This window comes from Amblyomma americanum, chromosome 7 (genome assembly GCF_052857255.1).
Source record: "Amblyomma americanum isolate KBUSLIRL-KWMA chromosome 7, ASM5285725v1, whole genome shotgun sequence".
In the NCBI taxonomy this organism is placed as follows: domain Eukaryota; kingdom Metazoa; phylum Arthropoda; class Arachnida; order Ixodida; family Ixodidae; genus Amblyomma; species Amblyomma americanum.
In genome coordinates, this window is record NC_135503.1 from 174,574,080 (window position 1) to 174,599,253 (window position 25,174).

The 25,174-nt window shown below is 50.9% G+C and overlaps 1 long non-coding RNA gene across 1 annotated transcript in view; it reads right to left on the reverse strand.

The window, feature by feature from the left end:
* The window catches only part of LOC144097589 (uncharacterized), a 234,143-nt gene that overhangs the window by 82,132 nt on the left and 126,837 nt on the right, over positions 1-25,174 (reverse strand). The window contains exon 2 of the long non-coding RNA XR_013307078.1: positions 7,769-7,872. This is a non-coding gene — a long non-coding RNA (uncharacterized LOC144097589). The remainder of the gene's footprint in view (positions 1-7,768; positions 7,873-25,174) is intronic.

Consider the following 25,174-nt stretch of genomic DNA (forward strand, 5'->3'; position numbering starts at 1 on the left):
GTACTGCTGACCACAAACAAAAATTTACAATGAAACGCATTTTACAGGCTGACCTTAACGATATGAATTAACAGCATGGATTTAACGAGGGGATGAACGCACGGGAACAATTGGAGCATCAGTACGCAGCTGAGTATAAATTGCCACCTCGATCAGTAGCACAGAGAAGTAAGAAACTGCATGATGTCGAAAATACTGGCTTCCTTCACTGCAGCTATTAATTTTCAAGTTTCACTTGTGATCGAAAACTACGACCGGGAAATAATGACGCTCACTCAACTCTAGGTAAAACGAGCTCAGCAAGCAGCGACTACGAAGCTCCAGCGATAAAATGAGCTATACCGTGGCATTTTTAAGAGTAAAATGTTCAAATTCTTTACATTTTGTCCACGTCTGCTGTACACATCACCGCTTCCACTGATGAAAACACTCTTCAACAACAGCAGACGGCGCGGAGTACAGTGAGACGTGTGATATGAAGACGACATCTTAAAAAGGTCTCATGACGTTGACTTTTTTTGCGTCTCTGATTGGCGGACGAAGCAACACAGCGCGCACGGACTTTGTGCCCAGTGTTAACAACTGCTGTTTTTTTTAAGTTGTATCCTACTATAGAGCGCGATAATTCCTGGTTAACCCCGAGCTAAACCGCCCGTGATTTTTTGCGTCCATGTCTACGCACTATCCAAACATTAAGCGCCAATTCACTACCATGCCTGTAAGAAATATGGTTCATAAATTCAGGCGCCCGATTATGTGGCCACAGGTCTCACCTCTGACAAAAATGAACCAAGAGATGTTCCTGTTATTTGGACAGCAGCAAAACTTTTTTATTTTTAGCACATCGTACAATGCAAGGCAGAGCGGGTGATGATTCAGACCAAGATGGTTAAGCAGCTGCTTTATTTCCGTGGCAAGACTACAGTGGTTGGATTTGCCCACCACACTGCGGAACTGATTTTCTATATTGAAATTCCAGCGCAGTTATAAATTATAATGAAGATCCGACTGCACTGAGCTGCACACACTGTGAATGAAAAACTCGCGCACCAACGCCGTCTACAGGCTTTGATTTTACAGTGGAATTTCGCAAAAAAAATTTATTCTCAGCCAGTTCTTTCAAACTTTACTGATCTTATTTCGGACTTCATTCCCGAAAACAAGGCTTACAACTTGGAAATTCATCAGCCTTCGTAGGTATGATTTCTACATGTTTTACTCTGCACTCTGATCATCTGACAGAGCCGGGGCTGATAACGAAAATGTTGACTGCGGTACCAGTTCCGGCTGGACCGGCGGCCACCCGCACGGGCCGGCCAGTGCCCCCTTACTATACAGGGTGTTTCACCTAAGAGTTGACAATTTAAAAAAAATAGGGTTTTTAACTTAGAAGAGCGCTTGTTTTCGACATAGCATTGTCAGCGGTGTAGTACATCGCGACGATGGAGAAGGCGTGCAGCTCCCCGCTTTTCGTGTTCGCCTCGTGTAACTCCAAATTGCAGAAACTGCGTCTTCTCCGTGAACCTCCTCCCAAAAACTATCGCTGTAAAATGGGAATTCATAACGGGCTGCACAGAGAAAAAACGTTAACCCTGAGTGCAGTGTGGGCCCCCACCCTCGCTCTCAGACAGTGCATCATGCCCTCCCTCACCCTCACCACATTATATCTCCCTTCACTCGCCCTCACCTCACCATCTCTTTCCTCCCTCACCCTCGTCCTCACGTATTTTCATGCGCCCTTCCTCCCTCACCATCACCTCACCGAGTGAAACCTTTATGAGGGGAGGGTGAGGCGCCCTCATGAGGTCTCGCCCTAGCGAGGATGTCCATCTCTGGTAGTGGCTACAGCGTTGATACCAGCGCCAACCGCTTTTTGCTGGCTCTCGACCACCACGATCAGACAACTGGCACGAGTGAGCGTGATGTGTTACGAAGAGTGATCCGCGTTGCACTCGTCGATCAGGCCGCTCGATGGTACCGTTTGGTCGGTCACACCGCGAGCACGATCACCGACTTCCACAGGATGTTCAGGGAGGAGTTCCTGCCTTACGACTATCAGCTGCGGATACGGCGGGAGTTGGAGCTGCGCACGCAAGCCCCTGACAAACCTCTAGTCGACGTCAGGGCGGTGCAGTAGATATACGATTACGCCGAACCCGGAGCTTCGATTGTGGAGTGAGTGGAAAGGATAGTCGACATAGCCACCCCAAGTTTGGTCTCTCTATGCGGGGATGTCGCTGCGGAGACTTCAACGAGCAGGCTGTCGAAGCGCGTCGGGTACAAGCCGAAATTTCGGCAGCCCGTGAGTAGCGCGCCCCACAAACTCCATTGGAATCACTGGATTCCAGCTGCGCCTGGAACGGCAGCACCGCGCACGGCACGATTCCACTCGGGCACCGGCTCGGTTCTCGGGAGAAGGCGCGCTTTTCGAAGTTTCGGATAGCGCTGTGGACCCACACTCGTACGGGGTGAGGCAAAGAGAGGTCACACAGCCGAGAATCTGGTCAGCCTGACGCCATCGGCAAGACAGAGATTCCCAACCTTGTCAAACGATCGCGAGGGGGTTATACCTCCAAACAGACACCGTCACCGGGTAAACACGCCGTTTAGCAACGCGCTCACGGATGGCCGTGCGCGAGAGCAGCCTTGTCCGTCGCTGCCCAATGCACGGAACTCTGTGCGCTGCTTCAACTGTGGCAAGTTGAGTCACAATGCACGTGCGTGCCCTACCAGGGAATCGAGGCAGGCCGCCAGTAGTAGCGCCGGCGGCTGCGGCGGAACCGGGCGGTGCAGCCGCAATCGCGGCCCTTTCTGTGTTCAGGGTCAGAACGCCGAGCAGGGTGATTACTCCGTTCATAGAACTTGCAATCAGAGGATTTACGTTCAGAGCACTATTTGATACTGGCGCGAGCTCGTCGCTAGTCGAAGAAGTCGTCTCTCATCTGGGACGAAAGGGCATTCGGCTGCGAAAGTGCAACCTGCCCCTCCAACCCGCGCGCGGAGATGCGTGCTCCGGAGGTGATGCGAGCCTTGCGATGCGCTGGAATCAGCGTGGACGACGACAGCGCTTCATTCATCTGCCTGGACTCACTGTCCCCTTCACTCTCGGACGAGATTTCCTGGCAAAATCGGGAATCGTAGAGGAGGAATGCCTCTGGAAAGAACAACGGATCACCTAAGCCGCTGCAGTCAGTAGCTACGGCCCGTCCCCGCTCCTTTTGTGCAGAGTTAGGGCGCGAAATTGCACGGTCTCCTCGCAAACGCGGGGACATGATGTGGCGTTAGCGTGGCCGCATCTTCTTCTTGTTAAGTTACTTCGAGGAGATATTTAGGAACCCCCCCCCCGGCTGCACACACCTAGTACAGCACCACATCGAAGAAGGGGACGCACAGCCATGGAATCCCAGACCGGGTCAGCCCCGCCAAACGGCAGGCGATTGACGCGGCGCTGCAAGAGCTGCTCGATGCGGGTATTGTACGCTGCTCAACGAGTCCCTGGGGATTCCCACCACCCTGAAGCTGCCTGGAAAGTGGTAAATAATCTACTAGGCCGGGATAAAAGGAAAGACGCTTTACCTGATTGCATTAAACATAATGAACGAGTACTTTCCGGAGAGAGCTGGTGGATTTTTTTAACAAATTTTTTGTTAATATAGCTAAGCCATACAATCCCTCGCTTTCACGGCATAATAAGTCGGCTTCGAATTCTGTTGATAGCCTATTTATTACTCCCACAGATGAGATAGAAGTAAATACAATATTCATGTCACTAAAGAACAGTAGATCATTGGATATAGACAATATGCAAAATAAGCAAATAAAACAAGTCATTCAGATCATTGCTCCAGTACTTAGTTAAATCTTTAACCTTGCCATTGACATTGGCGAATTGCCCAGTGCCATGAAACGAGCTAGGGTGTCGGTGTTGTATAGAGGAGGTGATACGAAAGAACCCACAAAATATCGACCTAATCTGTTCTGCCCGTGTTCTCGAAGGTCTTTGAGAAAATTTTATACACGAGATTAAATAACTTTTTCAATAGAATAGGCGTTATTTCGGATGAGCAGTATGGTTTCAGAAAGGGAAGGTCAACAGAGTCAGCAATCCTGACGCTAAAAGAACACATTATCCAAAATGTTGAAAACCGACAATTTACCCTTGGGTTGTTTGTCGACTTTATCAAGGCTTTTGACTCTCTTCATCATGATGTTTTAAATAAAAAACTCTCAATAAATGGCGTTCGTGGTAAACCTCTTCAACTATTCGTCATAATTAGAAAACAGATCACAATCCGTTTGTGTTAACAATCAATTGTCATCCCCATCACAGATATTAAATTACGTCCCGCAAGGGAGCGTGTTAGGTTCTCTTTTATTTAATCTATTCATTAACGACATAGTTTGTGTCGACACGACAGGTAATTTCGTTATATATGCTGATGATTGCAATATTCTCCTTTCAGGTACCGATGCAAATAATTTAGTGATCAGATGTAATCATTTGCTTGAAAAATTTGGTCATTGGTCACAATCAAATCAGCTCAAAATCAATCCCAAAAAAACCAAGGTCATGCTTCTTCGGGTTTGAAATAAAGTATTCGTTTTAGATCAACCAATTAAATTTTATGGACAGGATATCGAAGTGGTTGAGCACCACAAGATTCTTGGCGTTACATTCTCCTCATATTTAACATGGGATTTACACGTTGATAAATTATGTAAGATGCTTTCTTCTGCAACTGGGTCAATATCACGTGCACGCGCCATTCTTCCGGTAAAAATAAAACTTCAAATATATTACGCTTTGTTTGCCTCACATATTATTTACTGCAGCTAGGTGTGGCTAACAACTAAACAGAACCTGAACAAAATTCTCGTGCTACAAGAAAAGGCTATTCGTTTTATATTTTGTCTAGATTATCCATCTTCAACCCTACATTTTTTCCAGCAGTACAAAATTCCTCATGCCAACTGCATGTACGAATACAGACTCTTACGCTCACATTACTTTTCACCTGTCAGCTTGCGGTCACTTTTAGCAATATCTGGTCCTTTGCAGCATCACACTAACATCCTTAACACACGCAGTAAAGACACACGGCTCGTACCCTTCTTCCGCATCGATTACAAGCTCCAGTCTTTACGTCACAATCTTCCGTCCGTATTAAACAAATATCAACACATCAAATGTTTAACACCTGTTCAACTGCTACAGCTTTTTTCCAATTTGTAATGCGCTTTTTTTTCGCTACAGTGTTTCTTAGTTATTCTTTTACAGCTTCCCTCCACGAAGATGCCTTCTCATTATTCATGCGATTTGTGTCAATCTGTAACAAAAAATGCAGTCTTTGTGTGCACGTTTTCTATCGACCTACCTGAAAGTGTTTCTTTTGTAAAGCTGAATATTTCATGTTAACCTTTTGTCATCATTTTTATTAGTGTTATTATTATTTAGTGGTCTCGTCTATGTTGCCTTGTAAGAGTTGCCTGGACCTCGTCAAGCTGTTTGATTACAGCTTTTAGCCCGGGTGACCCACCAGCCTTTCAGGAAAATAAAGATCAAGTTCAAGTTCAAGTTCAAGTCGTGCCCGAAAAGGACGGTAGCTCGCGCTTGTGCGTGGACTACAGGCGATTGAATGCGGTCACACAGAAGGATACGCACCGCTTCATTAGCATTGACGATATCTCCTCACACCTGGCGGAGCGAAGTATTACGGCGAAAGCCTTTATAGGCTCATGCCTCGCAAGCGGGGATGTTAGCAGAAAACTGTCACAGTATAGCTGTCAATCAAACGTAGTTCTGGTGTACGCCGAGATTTCCAGATCTGAGAGCTACTGCCTCCTTTCCGCAAAACACATGTTTTTGCATTCCACCATGTAAGCAAAGTGTCCTCAAAGCTAGATAATAATTAGCAAATAGTCAATCACGAATTTCTGAATAGTTAATTAGTAATGATCCAGGCGGTGATTATGTATGGTTGATTGGTTACTCTTTAAGCATTAATTACCAATAAGCTAATTAGAAAGAGTAGAGGTTGGTGCAGCAACTGGAAACTCAGTACACAATAATGCGCTGCGCATGCGCAAGGCGCCAGCAGAAAATGCACCTACACTTCGGCCTACTGCGCATGCGTGTGACGTGATCGAGTGGTGCCACTACCGTTTGAGAGGGGTGCTCCCTAGGCAATCTAGCCATACGTGTCCTGAACTGCGATCTCGAAGGATACCGCCTAAACGCTCTCCAGTGTCCCCAGCTACCAAGCGTGCGTGCGCTAATGAATGACAGCGAAACAAGCAGCAATGACGCGCTAAAGCCTTTCGCAATTTAGGTCGACAAAGTTCCTCCCTTAATTTTTTGTTCTATTCTGGATGCCATTAAAGGCTATCTAAGTAGAAATGAGACCAGGCGACGAGTGCAAAGTGGCATTCACATGCCACAGGGGTCTCGACGAGTTCTTAAGGATGCCCATCGGGTTTTCCGGAAGGCCTAGCACCTTTCAGCGGCTGATTGACTGTGTGCTGGGCGACGCCAAATGGCATCGCGCCCTCGTCTGGTTGGACTACGTCGTCACCTACTACCGGACCTTCGAGGAGCACCTCGATCATCTCGGGGATGTTCTGAGAAAGCTCAGAGAAGCAGGCCTCACACTCAACCCCGCCAAAGCGCAGCTGTGCAGAGCGGAATGACTACTCGGCTGCCGTGTGCGGCGGATACAAGTGCTCCTGGACCCGGAGAAGCTTCGCTCGATCCCGGAATTTCCAGCGCCGAACGACGTGAAGGCCATGCGCCGCTTTCTCGGGATGGTCGGCTACTACTGCCAGTTCTATCCTTACTGCATACGCCTGCAAGCCGCCCCCCCCCACCCCCCACCCCATGAAAAAGTTCAGGAAGGTTGCTTCGTGGGCTGCTTCCCCCATTGTCCCCACTGTGTCCGCCTTCCAGTGTCTTTCGTTCCTCCGCGCTGAATGTTGGGCCAAATGGCCTGGGTTTTGGTTTTTTCCTCCCGGTTCATGCATGTGTCTGCCGCCGTTTGATGACTGTGATTTAAGTTTTAATCTTTGGCTCCCTGACTCTCACGTGGTTTTTGGCATATATTGTTTTGGGTTTTCATCAAACAGCGCCCGTCTTGTTGTGTTTTTTCTTCTCGTGTCTTCGGCGGTTTCTGCGCTGGTCATTTCGAATCACATCCCACCAAATCGCCCAATCGACAATTTTGATTAAAATGAACTATATCCAACTAGCCCAACTGACCATTCTTCTGTATTTACTGAGATGCCTTTTCTAAGTATTTAATAAAAACTATCGAACCAGCGTCATAATTCTTAAGAAAAGTTTAGGTTGGAATTCCTTATTTAAGCACAGGGACACTTTATGTTAGGAATAGCGTATCACACCTAGTTAACGCTGAACGAGAACCACCGTCTGATAATCAAGTTTTGGACGGATGCAAGAATTCAAGAACTAATTTCTTCTGACGATCAGTGACTAGTTTCTGTAATCATTGAATTCTGCACTGAAGATCAGTTCTGTATTGTTCTGTATTGTTTTTCTTTCTGCTATTGTAGGTTTGGTTTTCGCGATCTTATAAAACATTTTTTTCATCATTCCCTCCCTCCTGCTCTCACGGTGGGCACTGAAGCAGTACGTAATAATTAAACAAATTAAATATATCAAAGCATTAATTAGTTGACATTCAAAGTTTTCACCAATAATATAATTCTGGATGAATAATTTAAAATAAGCTCCTTGCCATTCGTCAAAACTCACCGCCGCGCAGGCAATGGTAAGTTGAAAAAACGTCGTTGAGAGTCCCAGCATACAAAGCGCGAAGAGGGTGACTTCGTCCATTGTTTAATGTCTGTCTTCTGCCCCTGAAATATCGAGTGAGTTCTCTCAGAGAAACGGCGGTAACCTACCAAGAAAAGCGACTAAGACTACAAGGGCAGTCACTCAACGAGAGTTCACTATGAGTTCGCCTCCCTGCCTTTCCGTTCGTCTTTCTCTCTCTCTCTCTCTACGACGAGTTCGGTTGGTGATGTTCTACATAGGTTATCATGCACTGGAGGCAAAGAGCAGGGCATCATAATCGAGTTGCAGTTATATGAGCTTGGTCAATCGATTCATAAGAACCGTAAATAGAAATTATAGAGTACCTGACCCATGGCATCCAAGAAAACCTTTATGCGGCCCAAATATGCGGCAGTGAGGATGGCTATAAATCCACTTGACACCACTATGGAAAGGTTTCTCTTCATCTCTGGGGTGGGGCCGGACGGAAATGTCAAAGGTGTTCAAAATTTTGATGGGCTTGTTTGGAACTAAGCATGGCCAATGTTTTTCTCTTTATCACATTTATATGAATCATTCATATATTCTTCAGTAGGCAGCAGCAGTTACGGCTCCCGGAAATCGACTGAGCCTATTACGATACAGCCTAGGTGTTTCCGCCGCATGTTGAGCAGCAGAGTACATCAGACGAATATATACAAAGCCCGGGCAAGGCGTACAGATCCAATCTTCATACTTCGCCGCGGCATGAGTACAACAGCAACAAATCTGACCGTGACTGCGTCGGCGCGGCTCCTGAAAACGCGATGTAAAATAATCAGTCCTACAAGCCCCTTCTCAATTGGCAGAAGCAATTGCTCTGTCCGGATATCGCTCAGCCTACTTTGTTACCACACATGCTGGTGGTCAGAACTTACGTGAATTCTAGCACTGAAATTCTAGTGCTGTAACTCTTGCTGCCACTGCTCTAGTATTAAATAGTGTCTGACTATTTGGCTTGCTATTGACTGCTAACGTACGCCGTTCAGGTCGGAAGTTTTCGTGTTGCGTTGTCAGATTTCTGTAGCTCAGCAATGTTAAAGGTATCAACAAAGTTATTCGAGTACTTCAATTGCCAGCTCAAACAGCGTCTTTGTGACGCGTGAAACCCCTGGAGCGACAGCTTAGAAAGAACATAAGGGTTAATAAAGCTTGACTGGCTTTCATGAACCAGTGCTACGAGGAATTGAAGACCTCTGTAGGTTGAGTTTAGGAAGAAAAGGCGCAATTGGAAAAAATTCTCAAAGAGATGCATATGTTCTCCAACAACGTTATCTGCAAGTCTGATATAACCTGGAAGAAGCTAAAGCAGCTCCTCCGTCGTAATGTGCAAAGCAACTGGCTTCTGTTATCGAAAAAGCAGGCGAAGACTTTTCGGAAAGCACATTGATGGGTGCATTTAACAAACCTTCGTATTTCAGGATAGTGAAGGCCCACTAATATATTAACTCCTGATGCATCAGGCGTATGCAGCAGCGGAAGGGAAGACACGTTTTTTTAAGTTTATTAGATAAATTGAAAATACCACACCAATATAATACATGTATGCTATTAGAGCAATATTGTCCTCTTCATTCGGCCGTTCCTGGTAGCTACCTGGCGCCACGCGTTCACTGAATCACCGCCAAGTCATCGGTTGAGCACCCAACATAAACAGCCTACAGCGCAAGCGCCATCACTGCCCTTGGCAGCCCCCCTCCTGGATCTGCTATAAAAAGAGACAATTAATCGTTCCTGGTAGCAACTCGCCGCCACGCGTTCACTCAATCACCGCGAAGTCATCGGTTCACCGCCCAAAATAAACAGCCTATAGCGCAAGTGCCATCACTGCCCGTGGCAGCCCCCTCCTAGAACTTCTATAAAAGGACAGCCAATCTGCTGCCGAGTGGGATTTGCGCCCGAATTCTTGCATCTAACCACTTCTGTAGATTCACACGTGTAGTGACGCAACGACTGCGGCGAACGCGAGACCTGCACAAATCTGCTGACTATCGACCGTTCCTGGTAGCTACCTGCCGCCACGCGTTCACTGAATCACCGCCAAATCATCGGTTCACCGCCCATCATAAACAGCCTACAGCGCAAGCGCCATCACTGCCCATGGCAGCCCCCCTCCTTGATCTGCTATAAAAAGACCGACAATCAGCTGCCGAGTGGGATTTGCGGCTGAAGTCTTGCATGTAACCACTCATGCACCTTCAAACCTGTAGTGACGGAACGACTGCGGAGAATGGGAAACCTGCACGGATCTGCTTACTACCGACCGTTCCTGGTAGCTACCTACGGTCACGCGTTCACTGAATCACCGCCAAATCATCGGTTCACTACCCATCTTAAACAGCCTACAGCGCAAGCGCCATCACTGCCCGTTGCAGCCCCCTCCTGGATCTGTTATTAAAAATACAGACAATCAGCTGCCGAGTGGGATTTGCGGCCGAATTCTTCCATCTAACCACTTCCGTTCTTCACACCTGTATAGACGGAACAATTGCGGCGTACGCCAAACCTGCACGAATCTGCTGACTACCAACCGTTTCGGGTAGCTACCTGCCGCCACGCGTTCACTGAATCACCGTGAAATCATCGCTTCACCGCCCGTCATAAACAGCCTACAGCGCAAGCGCCATCACTGCCCGTGGCAGCCAACCTCCTGGATCTGCTATAAAAAGGCAGACAATCAGCTGCCGAGTGGGTTTTTGCGGCCGGATTCTTGCATCTAACCACTTCTTTTCTTCAAACCTGTAGTGACGGAACGACTGCGACGAATGGGAAAACTGCACGGATCTGCTTACTACCGAACGTTCCTGGTAGCTACCTGCCGCCAGGCGTTCACTGAATCACCGCCAAATCATCGGTTCACCACCTATCTCATAGAGCCTACAGCGCAAGCGCCATCACTGCCCGTGGCAGCCCCCCTTCTGGATCTGCTATAAAAAGACAGACAATCAACCGTTCCTGGTAGATACCTACCGCCACGCGTTCACTGAATCGGCGCCAAATCATCGGTTCACCACCAATCTTAAACAGAATACAGCGCAAGCGCAATCACTGCCCTTGGCAGCCCCCCTCCTGGATCTGCTATAAAGAGAGATAATCAATCGTTCCTGGTAGCAACCCGCCGCCACGCGTTCACTCAATCACCCTCAAATCATCGGTTCACCGCCCATTATCAACAGCCTACAGCGCAAACGCCATCACTGCCCGTGGCAGCCCCCCTCCTGGATCTGTTATAAAAAATACAGACAATCAGCTGCCGAGTGGGATTTGCGGCCGAATTCTTCCATCTAACCACTTCAGTTCTTCACACCTGTAGTGACGGAACAATTGCGGCGTACGCGAAACCTGCACGAATCTGCTGACTACCAACCGTTTCGAGTAGCTACCTGCCGCCGCGCGTTCACTGAATCACCGCCAATTCATCGCTTCACCGCCCATAATAAACAGCCTACAGCGCAAGCGCCATCACTGCGGGTGACAGCCCCCTCCTGGATCTGCTATAAAAAGAGAGATAATCAGCTGCCGAGTAGGATGTTCGGCCGAATTCTTGCATCTAATTACTTCTGTACCTACACACCTGTAGTGACGGAATGACTGCGGCGGACGCTAAACCTGCACGGATCTCCTGACTACCGACCTTTCCTGGTCGCTATCCGCCGTCACGCGTTCACTGCATCACCGCCAAGTCATCGGTTCACCACCCATCATAAACAGCCTACAGCGCAAGCGCCATCACTGCTCGTGGCAGCGCCCTCCTGGATCTGCTATAGAAAGAGAGACAATCAACCATTCCTGGTAGCTACCTGCCGCCACACGTTCACTGAATCACCGTCAAGTCATTGGTTCACCGCCCATCGTAAACAGCCTACAGCCCAAGCGCCAGCACTGCCCGTGGCAGCCCCCCTCCTGGATCTGCTATAAAAACACAGACAATCAGCTGCCTTGTGGGATTTGCAGCCAAATTCTTGCATCTAACCAATTCTGTTCTTCTCACCTATAGTGACGGAACGACTGCGGCGAAAGCGAAACCTGCACGGATCTGCTCACTACTGACCGTTCCTGGTAGCTACCTGCCACCACGCGTGCACTGAATCACCGCCAATTCATCGGTTCACCACCCGTCTTCAAAAGCCTACAGCGCAAGCCCCATCACTTCCCGTGGCAGCCCCCATCCTTGATCTGCTATAAAAAGAGAGATAATCAGGTGCCGAGTAGGATTTTCGGCCGAATTCTTGCATTTAATCACTTCTGTACCTACACACCTGTAGTGACGGAATGACTACGGCGAACACTAAACCTGCACGAATCTCCTGACTACCGACCGTTCCTGGTAGCAACCCGCCGCCACGCATTCACTCAATCACCGCAAAGTCATCGATTCACCGCCCATCATAAACAGCCTATAGCGCAAGCGCCATCACTGCTCGGGGCAGCCCACCTCCTGGATATGCTATAAAAAGACAGACAATCAGCTGCCGAGTGGGTTTTTGCGGCCGGATTCTAGCATCTAACCACTTCTGTACCTTCAGAACTGTAGTGACGGAACGACTGCGACTAACGCGAAACCTTCACGAATGTGCTGCCTACCGAGCGTTCCTGGTAGCAACCTGCCGCCACGCGTTCACTGAATCACCGAGAAGTCACCGGGTCACCACCCATCATAAAAAGCCTACAGCGCAAGCGCCATCACTGCCCGTGAAAGCCGCCCTCCTGGATCTGCTAAAAAAAGACCGATAATAGGCTGCCGAGTGGGTTTTGCGGCCGAATTCTTGCACGTAACCGCTCATGTACCTTCGCACCTGTAGTGACGGAACGACTGCGGCGAAGACGAAACCTGCACGAATCATCTGATACCGACCGCTACTGGTAGCTGCCTGCCGCCACGCGTTCACTGAATCACCGCCAAGTCATCGGTTCACCGCCCATCATAAACAGCCTACAGCGCAAGCGCCATCACTGCTCGTGGCCGCCCCCTCCTCAACCTGCAAAAAAGGACAGGCAATCAACCGTTCCTGGTAGCTACCTGCCACCACGAATTCAGCGAATCACCGCCAAGTCATCGGTTCACAGCCCATTCATAAACAGCCTACAGCGCAAGCGCCATCACTGCCCTTGGCAGCCCCCTCCTGGCTCTGCTATAAAAATACAGACAATCAGCTGCCGAGTGGGATTTGCGGCCGAAGTCTTGCATGTAACCACTCATATACCTTCACACGTGTAGTTACGGAAAAACTGCGGCGAACGCGAAACCTGCACGAATCTGCCGACTACCGAACGTTCCTGGTATCTACCTGCCGCCACGCGTTCACTGAATCACCGCAAAGTCATGGGTTCACCGCCCATCATAAACAGCCTATAGCGCAAGCGCCATCACTGCCCGTGGAAGCCCCCTCCTGGATCTGCTATAAAAAGACAGGCAATCAACCGTTCCTGGTAGCTACCTGCCGCCACGCGTTCAATGAATCACCGTCAAGTAACCGGTTCACAACCCATCTTAAAGAGAATACAGCGCAAGCCTCCATCACTGCCCGTGGCAGCCCCCCTCCTGGATCTGCTATAAAAAGACAATCAACCGTTCCTGTAGCTACCTGCTACCACGCGTTCACTGTATCACCGCGAAATCATCGGTTCACCGCCCATCATAAACAGCCTACAGCGCAAGCGCCATCACTGCCCGTAGCAGCCCCCCTCCTGGATCTCCTATCAAAAGACAGACAATCAGCTGCCGAGTGGGATTTGCGGCCGAATTCTTGCATCTAACCAATTCTGTTCTTCACACCTGTTGTGACGAAACGACTGCGGCGAACGGAATCCTGCGCGGATCTACTTACTTCCGACCGTTCCTGGTAGCTACCAGCCGCCACGCGTTCACTGAATCACCGCCAAATTATCGGTTCACCACCCATCTTATAGAGCCTTCAGCGCAAGCGCCACCACTGCCCGTGGCAGCCCCCCTCCTGGATCTGCTATAAAAAGACCGACAATCAGCTGCCGAGTGTGATTTGCGGCCGAATTCTTGCGTCTAACCACTTCTGTACCTTCACACCTGTAGTGACGGAACGACTGCGCCAAGCGATACCTGCACGAATCTGCTGACTACCGACCGTTCCTGGTAGCTACCTGCCGCCACGCGTTCACTGAATGATCGACAATCATCGGTTCACCGCTCATTATCAACAGCCTAGAGCGCAAGCGCCATCACTGCCCCTGGCAGCCCTCCTACCGGGTCTGCTATATAAACAGGGACAATCAGCTGCCAAGTGGGATTTGCGGCCGAATTCTTGCATCTAACCACTTCTGTTCTTCACACTTGTAGTGACGGAACGACTGCGGCGAATGGGAAACCTGCACGGATCTGTTTACTACCGACTGTTCCTGGTAGCTACCCGCCGCACGCGTTCACTGAATCACCGCCAAGTAATCGGTTCACCACACATCATAAACAGCCTACAGCGCAAGCGCTATCACTGCCCGTGGCAGCGCCCTCCTGGACTGCTATAAAAAGAGAGACAATCAACCATTCCTGGTAGCTACCTGCCGCCACACGTTCATTGAATCACCGTCAAGTCATTGGTTCACCGCCCATCGTAAACAGCCTACAGCCCAAGCGCCATCACTGCCCGTGGCAGCCCCATCTTGGATCTGCTATAAAAACACAATCAGCTGCCGAGTGGGATTTGCAGCCAAATTCTTGCATCTAACCACTCATGTACCTTCGCACCTGTAGTGACGGAACGACTGCGGCGAACACGAAACCTGCACGAATCTGCTGACTACCGACCGTTACTGGTAGCTACCTGCCGCCACGCGTTCACTGAATCACCGCCAAGTCATCGGTTCACCGAACATCATAAACAGCCTACAGCGCAAGCGCCATCACTGCCCGTGGCAGCCCCCTCCTGGATCTAATATAAATACAGACAATCAGCTGCTGAGTGGGATTTGCGGCCGAAGTTTTGCATGTAACCACTCATATACTTTCACACGTATAGTGACAGAACAACTGCGGCGAACGCGAAACCTGCACGAATCTGCTGACTACCGAACGTTCCTGGTAGTTACCTGCCGCCACGCGTTCACTAAATCACCGCCAAATCATAGGTTCACCCCCATCTTATAGAGCCTACAGCGCAAGCGCCATCACTGCCCGTGGCAGCCCCCCTTCTGGATCTGCTATAAAAAGACAGACAATCAACCGTTCCTGGTAGCTACCTACCGCCATGCGTTCACTGAATCGACGCCAAATCATCGGTTCACCACCAATCTTAAACAGACTACAGCGCAAGCGTCATCACTGCCCTTGGCAGCCCCCCTCCTGGATCTGCTATAAAAAGTGACAATCAATCGTTCCTCGTAGCAACCCGCCGCCACGCGTTCACTCAATCACCGAAAAGTCATCGGTTCAGGGCCCATCATAAACAGCCTATAGCGCAAGCGCCATCACTGCCCACAGCAGCCCTCTTCTGGATCTGCTATAAAAAGACAGACAACCAACCGTTCCTGGTAGCTACCTGCCGCCACGCGTTCACTGAATCACCGCCAAGTCATGGGTTCACCGCCCATCATGAACTGCCTACAGCGCAAGCGCCATCACTGCCCGTGGCAGCCCCCTCCTAGATCTTCTATAAAAGGACAGACAATCTGCTGCCGAGTGGGATTTGCGGCCGAATTCTTGCATCTAACCACGTCTGTACCTTCACACCTGTAGTGACGGAACGACTGCGGCGAACGCGAGACCTGCACAAATCTGCTGACTACCGACCGTTCCTGGTAGGTACCTGCCGCCACGCGTTCACTGAATCACCGCCAAGACATCGGTTGACCACCCATCATAAACAGCCTACAGCGCAAGCGCATTCACTGCCCGTGGAACCCCCCTCCTGGATCTGCTATAAAAAGACAGGCAATCAACCGTTCATAGTAGCTACCTGCCGCCACGCGTTCAATGAATCACCGTCAAAAATCGGATCACAACCCATCTTAAAGAGGCTACAGCGCAAGCCCCATAACTGCCCGTGGCAGCCCCCCTCCTGGATCTGCTATAAAAAGTCAATCAACCTTTCCTGTAGCTACCTGGTACCACGCGTTAATTGAATCACCGCGAAATCATCGGTTCACCGCCCATCATAAACAGCCTACAGCGCAAGCGCCATCACTGCCCGTAGCAGCCCCCTCCTGGATCTCCTATAAAAAGACAGACAATCAGCTGCCGAGTGGGATTTGCGGCCGAATTCTTGCATCTAACCAATTCTGTTCTTCACACCTGTTGTGACGAAACAACTGCGGCGAACGCGAAACCTGCACGAATCTGCTGACTACCGAACGTTCCTGGTAGTTACTTGCCGCCACGCGTTCACTGAATCACCGCCAAATCATCGGTTCACCACCAATCTTAAACAGACTACAGCGCAAGCGCCATCACTGCCCGTGGCAGCCCTCCTCATGGATCTGCTATAAAAAGAGGGACAATCAACTGCCGAGTAGGATTTGCGGCCGAATTCTGGCATCTAACCACTTCTGTATCTACACACCTGTAGAGGCGGAATGACTGCGGCGAACGCGAGACCTGCACGAATCTGCTCACTACCGACCTTTCCTGGTAGCTACCTGCCGCCACGCGTTCACTGAATCACCGCCAAATCATCGGTTCACCGCCCATCATAAACAGCCTACAGCGCAAGCGCCATCACTGCCCGTGGCAGCCCACCTCCTGGATCTGCTATAAAAAGACAGACAACAAGCTGCCGAGTGGGATTTGCGGCCTAATTCTTGCATGTAACCACTCATGTACTTTCACACCTGTATTGACGGAACGACTGCGCCAAACGCGAAACCTGCACGAATCTGCTGACTACAGACCGTTCCTGGTAGCTACCTGCCGCCACGCGTTCACTGAATCACCGCCAAATCATCAGTTCACCACCCATGTTATAGAGCTTACAGCGCAAGCGCCATCACTGCCCGTGGCAGCACCTCTTCTGGATCTGCTATAAAAAGACAGACAATCAACCGTTCCTGGTAGATACCTACCGCCACGCGTTCACTGAATCGGCGCCAAGTCATCGGTTCACCACCAATCTTAAACAGAATACAGCGCAAGCGCAATCACTGCCCTTGGCAGCCCCCCTCCTGGATCTGCTATAAAGAGAGACAATCAATCGCTCCTGGTAGCAACCCGCCGCCACGCGTTCACTCAATCACCGCCAAATCATCGGTTCACCGGCCATTATCAACAGCCTACAGCGCAAGCGCCATCACTGCCCGTGGCAGCCCCCATCCTGGATCTGTTATAAAAAATACAGACAATCAGCTGCCGAGTGGGATTTGCGGCCGAATTCTTCCATCTAACCACTTCCGTTCTTCACACCTGTAGTGACGGAACAATTGCGGCGTACGCGAAACCTGCACGAATCTGCTGACTACCAACCGTTTCGGGTAGCTACCTGCCGCCGCGCGTTCACTGAATCACCGCCAATTCATCGCTTCACCGCCCATAGTAAACAGCCTACAGCGCAAGCGCCATCACTGCGGGTGACAGCCCCCTCCTGGATCTGCTATAAAAGGAGAGATAACCAGCTGCCGAGTAGGATGTTCGGCCGAATTCTTGCATCTAATCACTTCTGTTCTTCTCACCCATAGTGACGGAACGACTGCGGCGAACGGGAAACCTGCACGGATCTGCTTACTGCCGACCGTTCCTGGTAGCTATCTGCCACCACGCGTTCACTGAATCACCGCCAAATCATCGGTTCACTATCCATCTTAAACAGCCAACAGCGCAAGCGCCATCACTGCCCGTGGCAGCCCCCTCCTGGATCTAATATAAATACAGACAATCAGCTGCCGAGTGGGATTTGCGGCCGAAGTCTTGCATGTAACCACTCATACACCTTCACACGTGTAGTGACGGAACAACTGCGGCGAACGCGAAACCTGCACGAATCTGCTGACTACCGAACGTTCCTGGTAGTTACCTGCCGCCACGCGTTCACTGAATCGGCGCCAAATCATCGGTTCACCACCAATCTTAAACAGACTACAGCGCAAGCGTCATCACTGCCCTTGGCAGCCCCCCTCCTGGATCTGCTATAAAAAGACAGACAATCAACCGTTCCTGGTAGCTACCTACCGCCACGCGTTCACTGAATCGGCGCCAAATCATCGGTTCACCACCAATCTTATTAAACAGACTACAGCGCAAGCGCCATCACTGCCCTTGGCAGCCCCCCTCCTGGATCTGCTATAAAAAGAGACAATCAATCGTTCCTCGTAGCAACCCGCCGCCACGCGTTCACTCAATCACCGCAAAGTCATCGGTTCAGGGCCCATCATAAACAGCCTATAGCGCAAGCGCCATCACTGCCCACAGCAGCCCCCTCCTGGATCCGCTATAAAAAGACAGACAACCAACCGTTTCTGGTAGCTACCTGCCGCCACGCGTTCAGTGAATCACCGCCAAGTCATCGATTCAGCGTCCATCATGAACAGCCTACAGCGCAAGCGCCATCACTGCCCATGGCAGCCCCCCTCCTTGATCTTCTATAAAAGGACAGACAATCTGCTGCCGAGTGGGATTTGCGGCCGAATTCTTGCATCTAACCACTTCTGTACCTTCACACCTGTAGTGACGGAACGACTGCGGCGAACGCGAGACCTGCACAAATCTGTTGACTACCGACCGTTCCTGGTAGCTACCTGCCGCCACGCGTTCACTGAATCACCGCCGAGACATCGGTTGACCACCCATCATAAACAGCCTACAGCGCAAGCGCCATCACTGCCCGTGGCAGCCCCCTTATTGGATCTGCTATAAAAAGACAGGCAATCAACCGTTCATGGTAGCTACCTGCCGCCACGCGTTCAATGAATCACCGTCAAGTAATCGGATCACAAGAAATCTTAAAGAGGCTACAGCGCAAGCTCCATCACTGCCCGTGGCAGCCCTCTCCTGGATCTGCTATAAAAAGTCAATCAACCGTTCCTGTAGCTACCTGCTACCACGCGTTCATTGAATCACCGCGAAATCATCGGTTCACCGCCCATCATAAACAGCCTACAGCGCAAGCGCCATCCCTGCCCGTGGCAGCCCCCTCCTGAACCTGCAAAAAAGGACAGACAATCAACCGTTCTTGGTAGCTACCTGCCACCACGCGTTCACTGCATCACCGCCAAGTCATTGGTTTGCAACCCATTCATAAACAGCCTACAGCGCAAGCGCCATCACTGCCCTTGGCAGCCCCCCTACTGGATCTGCTATAAAAAGAGAGACATTTTCAGAAGCGCTAAAACACCGAGGACGCAGAGGGAACAGACAGGGACGAGCGCTCGTCCCTGTCTGTTCCCTCTGTGTCCTCGGTGTTTTAGCGCTTCTGAAAATGTCAAATCTGCACCAACTAGCCCGATCCGCTACCCTTTTGAAAAAGAGAGACAATCAGCTGCCGAGTAGGATTTGCGGCCGAATTCTTGCTTCTAACCACTTCTGTGTCTACACACCTGTAGTGGCGGAATGACTGCGGCGAACGCGAGACCTGCACGAATCTGCTCACTACCGACCGTTCCTGGTAGCTACCTGCCGCCACGCGTTCACTGAATCACCGCAAAGTCATCGGTTCACCGCCCATCATAAACAGCCTATACCGGAAGCGCCATCGCTGCCCGTGCCAGCCCACCTCCTGGATCTCCTATAAAAAGACCGACAATCAGCTGCCGAGTGGGATTTGCGGCCGAATTCTTGCATCTAACCAATTCTGTTCTTCACACCTGTTGTGACGAAACGACTGCGGCGAACGGAATCCTGCGCGGATCTACTTACTTCCGACCGTTCGTGGTAGCTACCAGCCGCCACGCGTTCACTGAATCACCGCCAAATTATCGGTTCACCACCCATCTTATAGAGCCTTCAGCGCAAGCGCCACCACTGCCCGTGGCAGCCCCCCTCCTGGATCTGCTATAAAAAGACCGACAATCAGCTGCCGAGTGTGATTTGCGGCCGAATTCTTGCATCTAACCACTTCTGTACCTTCACACCTGTAGTGACGGAACGACTGCGCCAAGCGATACCTGCACGAATCTGCTGACTACCGACCGTTCCTGGTAGCTACCTGCCGCCACGCGTTCACTGAATGATCGACAATCATCGGTTCACCGCTCATTATCAACAGCCTAGAGCGCAAGCGCCATCACGGCCCCTGGCAGCCCTCCTACCGGGTCTGCTATATAAACAGGGACAATCAGCTGCCAAGTGGGATTTGCGGCCGAATTCTTGCATCTAACCACTTCTGTTCTTCACACTTGTAGTGACGGAACGACTGCGGCGAATGGGAAACCTGCACGGATCTGTTTACTACCGACTGTTCCTGGTAGCTACCCGCCGCACGCGTTCACTGAATCACCGCCAAGTAATCGGTTCACCACACATCATAAACAGCCTACAGCGCAAGCGCTATCACTGCCCGTGGCAGCGCCCTCCTGGACTGCTATAAAAAGAGAGACAATCAACCATTCCTGGTAGCTACCTGCCGCCACACGTTCATTGAATCACCGTCAAGTCATTGGTTCACCGCCCATCGTAAACAGCCTACAGCCCAAGCGCCATCACTGCCCGTGGCAGCCCCATCTTGGATCTGCTATAAAAACACAATCAGCTTCCGAGTGGGATTTGCAGCCAAATTCTTGCATCTAACCACTCATGTACCTTCGCACCTGTAGTGACGGAACGACTGCGGCGAACACGAAACCTGCACGAATCTGCTGACTACCGACCGTTACTGGTAGCTACCTGCCGCCACGCGTTCACTGAATCACCGCCAAGTCATCGGTTCACCGAACATCATAAACAGCCTACAGCGCAAGCGCCATCACTGCCCGTGGCAGCCCCCTCCTGGATCTAATATAAATACAGACAATCAGCTGCTGAGTGGGATTTGCGGCCGAAGTTTTGCATGTAACCACTCATATACTTTCACACGTATAGTGACAGAACAACTGCGGCGAACGCGAAACCTGCACGAATCTGCTGACTACCGAACGTTCCTGGTAGTTACCTGCCGCCACGCGTTCACTAAATCACCGCCAAATCATAGGTTCACCCCCATCTTATAGAGCCTACAGCGCAAGCGCCATCACTGCCCGTGGCAGCCCCCCTTCTGGATCTGCTATAAAAAGACAGACAATCAACCGTTCCTGGTAGCTACCTACCGCCATGCGTTCACTGAATCACCGCCAATTCATCGCTTCACCGCCCATAATAAACAGCCTACAGCGCAAGCGCCATCACTGCGGGTGACAGCCCCCTCCTGGATCTGCTATAAAAGGAGAGATAACCAGCTGCCGAGTAGGATGTTCGGCCGAATTCTTGCATCTAATCACTTCTGTTCTTCTCACCCATAGTGACGGAACGACTGCGGCGAACGGGAAACCTGCACGGATCTGCTTACTGCCGACCGTTCCTGGTAGCTATCTGCCACCACGCGTTCACTGAATCACCGCCAAATCATCGGTTCACTATCCATCTTAAACAGCCAACAGCGCAAGCGCCATCACTGCCCGTGGCAGCCCCCTCCTGGATCTAATATAAATACAGACAATCAGCTGCCGAGTGGGATTTGCGGCCGAAGTCTTGCATGTAACCACTCATACACCTTCACACGTGTAGTGACGGAACAACTGCGGCGAACGCGAAACCTGCACGAATCTGCTGACTACCGAACGTTCCTGGTAGTTACCTGCCGCCACGCGTTCACTGAATCGGCGCCAAATCATCGGTTCACCACCAATCTTAAACAGACTACAGCGCAAGCGTCATCACTGCCCTTGGCAGCCCCCCTCCTGGATCTGCTATAAAAAGACAGACAATCAACCGTTCCTGGTAGCTACCTACCGCCACGCGTTCACTGAATCGGCGCCAAATCATCGGTTCACCACCAATCTTATTAAACAGACTACAGCGCAAGCGCCATCACTGCCCTTGGCAGCCCCCCTCCTGGATCTGCTATAAAAAGAGACAATCAATCGTTCCTCGTAGCAACCCGCCGCCACGCGTTCACTCAATCACCGCAAAGTCATCGGTTCAGGGCCCATCATAAACAGCCTATAGCGCAAGCGCCATCACTGCCCACAGCAGCCCCCTCCTGGATCCGCTATAAAAAGACAGACAACCAACCGTTTCTGGTAGCTACCTGCCGCCACGCGTTCAGTGAATCACCGCCAAGTCATCGATTCAGCGTCCATCATGAACAGCCTACAGCGCAAGCGCCATCACTGCCCATGGCAGCCCCCCTCCTTGATCTTCTATAAAAGGACAGACAATCTGCTGCCGAGTGGGATTTGCGGCCGAATTCTTGCATCTAACCACTTCTGTACCTTCACACCTGTAGTGACGGAACGACTGCGGCGAACGCGAGACCTGCACAAATCTGTTGACTACCGACCGTTCCTGGTAGCTACCTGCCGCCACGCGTTCACTGAATCACCGCCGAGACATCGGTTGACCACCCATCATAAACAGCCTACAGCGCAAGCGCCATCACTGCCCGTGGCAGCCCCCTTATTGGATCTGCTATAAAAAGACAGGCAATCAACCGTTCATGGTAGCTACCTGCCGCCACGCGTTCAATGAATCACCGTCAAGTAATCGGATCACAACAAATCTTAAAGAGGCTACAGCGCAAGCTCCATCACTGCCCGTGGCAGCCCTCTCCTGGATCTGCTATAAAAAGTCAATCAACCGTTCCTGTAGCTACCTGCTACCACGCGTTCATTGAATCACCGCGAAATCATCGGTTCACCGCCCATCATAAACAGCCTACAGCGCAAGCGCCATCACTGCCCGTGGCAGCCCCCTCCTGAACCTGCAAAAAAGGACAGACAATCAACCGTTCTTGGTAGCTACCTGCCACCACGCGTTCACTGCATCACCGCCAAGTCATTGGTTTGCAACCCATTCATAAACAGCCTACAGCGCAAGCGCCATCACTGCCCTTGGCAGCCCCCCTACTGGATCTGCTATAAAAAGAGAGACATTTTCAGAAGCGCTAAAACACCGAGGACGCAGAGGGAACAGACAGGGACGAGCGCTCGTCCCTGTCTGTTCCCTCTGTGTCCTCGGTGTTTTAGCGCTTCTAAAAATGTCAAATCTGCGCCAACTAGCCCGATCCGCTACCCTTTTGAAAAAGAGAGACAATCAGCTGCCGAGTAGGATTTGCGGCCGAATTCTTGCTTCTAACCACTTCTGTGTCTACACACCTGTAGTGGCGGAATGACTGCGGCGAACGCGAGACCTGCACGAGTCTTCTGACTACCGTCCGTTCCTGGTAGCTACTTGCCGCCACGCGTTCACTGAATCACCGCGAAGTACTCGGTTCACCACCCATTATAAAAAGCCTACAGCGCAAGCGCCATCACAGACCGTGGCAGCCCCCCTCCAGGATCTGCTATAAAAACAGAGACAATCAGCTGTCAAGTGGGATTTGCGGCCGAATTCCTGCATCTAACCACTTCTGTTCTTCACACCTGTAGTGACGGAACGACTGCGACGAATGGGAAAACTGCACGGATCTGCTTACTACCGAACATTCCTTGTAGCTACCTGCCGCCACGCGTTCACTGAATCACCGCCAAATCATCGGTTCACCACCCATCTTATAGAGCCAACAGCGCAAGCACCATCACTGCCCGTGGCAGCCCCCTTCTGGACCTTCTATAAAAAGACAGATAATCAACCGTTCCTGGTAGCTAACTACCGCCACGCGTTCACTGAATCGGCGCCAAATCATCGGTTCACCACCAATCTTAAACAGACTACAGCGCAAGCGCCATCACTGCCCTTGGCAGCCCCCCTCCTGGATCTGCTATAAAAAGAGACAATCAATCGTTCCTGGTAGCAACCCGCCGCCACGCGTTCACTCAATCACCGCAAAGTCATCGGTTCACCGCCCATGATAAACAGCCTATAGCGCAAGCGCCATCACTGCCCGTGGCAGCCCTTTCATGGATCTGCTATAAAAAGACAATAAGCTGCCGAGTGTGATTTGCGGACGAATTCTTGCATCTAACCACTTCTGTTCTTCACACCTGTAGTGACGGAATGACTGCGGCGAACGCCAAAGCTGAACGAATCTGCTGACTACCGACCGTTCCTGGTAGCTACCCGCCGCCACGCGTTCACTGAATCACCGCACATCATAAACAGCCTACAGCGCAAGCGCCATCACTGCCCGTGGCAGCCCCCATCCTGGAGCCGTTAAAAAAAGACACAATCAACCGTTCCTGGTATCTACCTGCTTCCAGGCGTTCGCTGAATCACCGCCAAATCATCGGTTCACCGCCCATCATAAACAGCCTACAGCGCAAGCCCCATCACTTCCAGTGGCAGCCCGCCTCCTGGATCTGCTATAAAAAGACAGACAATCAACCGTTCCTGTAGCTACCTGCCACCACGCGTTCACTGAATCACCGCCAAGTCATCGGTTCACCGCCCATCATAAACAGCCTACAGCGCAAGCGCCATCACTGCCCGTGGCAGCCTCCCTCCTGGATCTGCTATATAAAGAGAGACAATCAGCTGCCGAGTAGGATTTGCGGCCGAATTCTTGCATCTAACCACTTCTGTACCTACACACCTGTAGTGACGGAATGACTGCGGCTAACGCTAAAGCTGAACGAATCTGCTGACTACCGACCGTTCCTGGTAGCTACCTGCCGTCACGCGTTCACTGAATCACCGCCAAGGCATCGCTTGACCATCCATCATAAACAGCCTACAGCGCAAGCGCCATCACTGCTACTGGCAGCCCCCCTCCTGGATCTGCTATAAAAAGACAGGCAATCAACCGTTCCTAGTAGCTACCTGCCGCCACGCGTTCACTGAATCATCGTCAAGTAATCGGCCCACAACCCATCTTAAACAGCCTACAGCGCAAGCGCCATCACTGCCCGTGGCAGCCCCCTTCCTGGATCTGCTATAAAAATAGAGACAACAAGCTGCCGAGTGGGATTTGCGGCCTAATTCTTGCATCTAACCAATTCTGTTCTTCACACCTGTAGTGACGGAACGACTGCGGCGAACGGGAAACCTGCACGGATCTGCTAACTTAAGACCGTTCATGGTAGCTACCTGCCGCCACGCGTTTATTGAATCACCGCCAAATCACCGGTTCCCCACCCATCTTATAGAGCCTACAGAGCAAGCGCCATCACTGCCCGTGGCAACCCTTATCCTGGATCTGATATAAAAAGACAGACAATCAGCTGCCGAGTGGGATTTGCGGACAAATTCTTGCATCTGACCACTTCTGTACATTCACACCTGTAGTGACGAAACGATTGCGGCGAACGCGAGACCTGAACGAA